We start from the raw sequence: 4042 nt of genomic DNA on the forward strand, positions 1-4042 counted from the left end.
AGTGTATTGAGCAGGACCATTTAAGGTAAGTTCTTTTTATACTGACTTAATAAAAGAACAAGACATTAGTTATTATGGAAGTGTGTGCTCTTAATCCTAATATAATAACAAGCACATATATTTTGTATTTATTTCTTTGACTTATCAAAGGGTGAGAATTAGCTCGATAAATCAATAGGCCCGATAAGTTGGGAAATGATATTACTTATAGTGTGTGTTGTTGATTATAGAAGGAAACTGCGTCCTAGGAATCTAGGTTGATAATGTCCCCAAGAGGAGCACATAAGGATTGTCATGTTAATCCCTGTAGGTGGACTTAGTCCGACATGATGATAAGGATGAGTGGTACTACTCTTGGATTGAGATATTAATTAAGTGAGTTGTCAGTAACTCATTTAATTAGTGGGCATTCGACATCTTAAACATAGGGAGACTAACACACTCATAATAAGGAGCCCAAAATGTAACTTGAGATTGGTGCGGTAGTTCAATAATAATTCTTTAGTGGAATGAATTATTATTGATGAAATTAAGTTGGGTGTTCAGGGCGAACACGGAAAGCTTAATTTCATCGGGAGACCAAAACCAATTCCACCTCTCGGTCCCTATCGTAGCATCTTGTATATAGAGAATTATACCCACCATATACCCACTTCTTACCCACCTTATACCCATCCTAATGGGGTCATCCAAGCAAGCTTGGAACCCAAGCTTGGGCCGGCCAAAGCAATTAGGATGAGTAAGATGGTGTGGCCGGCCCTAGCTTGAACCCAAGCTTGGTGTGGCCGGTCATATCATATTAAAAGGATTTTTTTTATTTGTTTAAAATCTTTCCTTATGTGGAAGCAATGATTTAAAAGAAGAGTTTAAAAATTAAATATTTCCTTTTATAGTTTTCTACAAAAGATTAAGAGAAAAATTAGATATCTTTCCTTATTTATAGATTGAAAGGAGATTTTAATTTTAGAGAAAACTTTCCTTTTTGGAAATCATCAACATGTTTTAATAAGAGAGATTTTAATTTATAAAATTTCTTTTTATAACCAACCATGAAGGGAAAAATTGTTAGAGAAATTTTTATTAAAATTTCTGGAAACAAATTAGGAAGTTTTAATTCTTATGTTGTTAAAACTTTCCTTGTTTGGAGCTTTAAGGTGGTCGGCCATATGATTTAAGAAAAGGAATTTGATTTTAATTAATTAAAATTTCCTTTTCATGACAAAGAAATTAAGGAAGGTTTTATTTAAATTTTCCTTATTTGCCAAGATCAAGGATTATAAAAGAGAGGGTAGAGGTGCCTTCATGGCTAACAACTCTATTCTATTTTCCTCTCCTCTCTTCTTCCTTGGTGTGGCTGGCCATATCCTCCTCTTCTATTCTTCTTAGTGGCCGATTCATCCATCTTTTGGAGCTCTTGTTGGTGGCCGGTTCTAGCTAGGAGAAGAAGGAGAGAAAGGAGGCATTGCTCTTGCATCCCTTGAAGCTTGAAGGTTGGTGGTCGGACCTCTACATCCTTGGAGGAGCTTTGGTGGCCAAAACTTGGTGAAGAAGAAAGAAGGGCTTGGGTGGTTCTCATCTCAGAAGATCGTTGCCCACACAACGTCCGAGATTAGAAGAGGAATACGGTAGAAGATCAAGAGGTTGTTTACTTGCAAAGAAATGTATAACTAGTAATTATTTTCTGCATCATACTAGTTTTTCTTTGTATGAATTCCAAACACAAGAGGCTAGTGATTCTAGATTTTCGGATTAGATATTCGATGTTGTGTTTCTTTTGTTTTGTTTTTTGATCTTGTGATTCGATTGTTCCTTTTGGTTAAACCTAGAGTTATATAAGGAAATTAAATATTAAATTTATTTAAAAGGCTTTGTCTAGGAAGTGGTGGTTGCTCCCATATCCATGAAGGCCTAGTGCCTCGCCATCTTTAACCTGGAAGCCAAGTTTAGAAATTAATATTTAATTAAATTTATAACATAGGTGGATTTGGATCAATAATGTTAAGCATCATTTGCGATCCAAGTCTAAACCATTAAGAACAGATAAGTTAAATTTAGAATCAATAATGTTAAGTTCCGTTTGCGATTCCGAATTTAATTTCTAAAGAACACAATAGGTTGTTAGGAAAGGTTCGACACTTGTATAAAATTTTTGTACAGTGGAACCGGTACGATCTTCCTAGGACCAACCAACACTTGAGGTCTTCTATTGTTCTTTTCCTCAATTCTAAACAAATCCTTCTTCAGTAGTTCTTCATGATTCTTGCCACTTCTCAACTTAAAATTATTACACTGTTCACTAGACACTGTCTGTGTAGGAGGGGGATCTTGTTTGAACCATTTTGAAACAAAGCTATCAATCTTTGCCTCCAAATGTTTGAACTCCTCATTCCATGACTTGTGGATTTCAAAACTCTTGGATGGTTGAATTGTATTTTGTTTAACAGACTCTCTTGTATATATGGCTTGCACTTCTTGAATTTCTGAGGGAGATTCCATCCAACTTTTGCTTGACCATTCATGAAGGTTCAATGCTACTTGATCAATCAATGTATATGCTTCGTCTACACTTTTTTCAATGAAAGAACCTCCATCCGAAGAATCTAGCAAACACTTATTTGAGAAAGAAATCCCCCTATAGAATATGTGCAAGGTGAGTCATTTTTCCAAACCATGATGAGAACACTGTCTTTGAAGACTCTTAAATCTATCCTATGCTTCAAATAATGATTCCCCATATACCTGAGCAAAATTTGTGATACAATTTCTCATGTAAATTGTTCTACTTGGAGGGAAAAAATGATTCAGAAATTGCTTCTCCAATTGTTCCCAACTTGTGATACTTTGAGGATCGAGAGAATATAACCAAGTCCTTGCTTTATCCTTGATACTAAAAGGAAATGCCATCAACCGAGCTGCATCTGCTGACACTCCTTCACAATTCACCATATCACAAAGCACTAGAAATGTCTCAAGGTGCAGATAAGGACTTTCTAATACTTCTCCTCCAAATTTGTGACCTTGTATCATGAAAATTATCTCTGGGTCTAGTTGGAAATTTTCTGCTTCAATATGAGGCTGCACAATGGGAGACATAAATCTTGCAAAAATAGGTGTCAAGAAATCTCTTAAGGGCCTGCTTGACATGTTAGTGCTCATCGATAAAACAAAATGCAGAATTTAAATTGCTAGGAAAAAAATAAATGCAGAATTTAAAGACAAGAAAGAAAATGCAATTTTTTTTTTGGATTATGAAAATGGAAAAATAAAAAACTATTCACAAGTCTAGATTAACTAAATTGCTAATCTACTAAGGTTAATGCGAACAGTCCCCGGCAACGTCGCCAAAAATTTGTTATGATTCCGTAAGTGCACGGATTCGTCGTCAGTAATATATAAGATTGTCGAACCACAAGGACTGTTGATTAAGCACTAGAGATGTCACAAAGTAAGTTATTTAGACGGTCAAAAATTGGCTTTGATGCTTATGAACTAACGAGTGTGATTAAAGAGAGGGAAAGAAGGTTGAGACGAAGAGAGTGGAGAGAGAGAGAATTGATCTTGGAGGGAATGATCTTTGGGAGATGGATTCTAGGATTTCGGTTTCATTATAATACTAGGAGATATTACATAGATTGCTTAGTTTGTACCCTCTATGTCCATGCTCTTGCAGGAAGTTAAATTGGTAAATATCCCTAAGTATCGAATAGAGACGATTCCTGTGAAATCCTGTAACGGTTAACCCTTGTCACGAGGGCGCCTCGGTAGATCACAAGAATACATGTCTAGTAGATAACAATAAGGATAAAGGTAAAGATTTGGTACGGTTTCCTACTTCCTTATGGAGGAATTGCCTTTCCTTTCAAGAGAATGTCCTAGAAATCTATGAACGGGTTACCCTTGTCTTTAGGGCCCCTCGGGTATACGATCTAGAGCACTCTTTCTACGAGAGCAGCAATTCCTAAGGCATTATTTCTCCTTTTAAGGGAACATCCTAGACGTCCGGAAAGAGTTACCCCTATCACTAGGGCACCTTGGTCAATAC

At 36.2% G+C, this 4042-nt stretch overlaps 1 non-coding gene across 1 annotated transcript; it reads left to right on the plus strand.

Moving 5' to 3' along the window:
- The first annotated feature begins 2665 nt into the window (after positions 1–2665).
- On the plus strand, positions 2666–2771 carry LOC122049830. The gene has a single exon (XR_006131085.1). It is a non-coding gene; the product is annotated as a small nucleolar RNA R71 (small nucleolar RNA).
- Positions 2772–4042: the final 1271 nt, after the last annotated feature.

The sequence above is a fragment of the Zingiber officinale genome, chromosome 2B (genome assembly GCF_018446385.1).
Source record: "Zingiber officinale cultivar Zhangliang chromosome 2B, Zo_v1.1, whole genome shotgun sequence".
Classification (NCBI taxonomy): domain Eukaryota; kingdom Viridiplantae; phylum Streptophyta; class Magnoliopsida; order Zingiberales; family Zingiberaceae; genus Zingiber; species Zingiber officinale.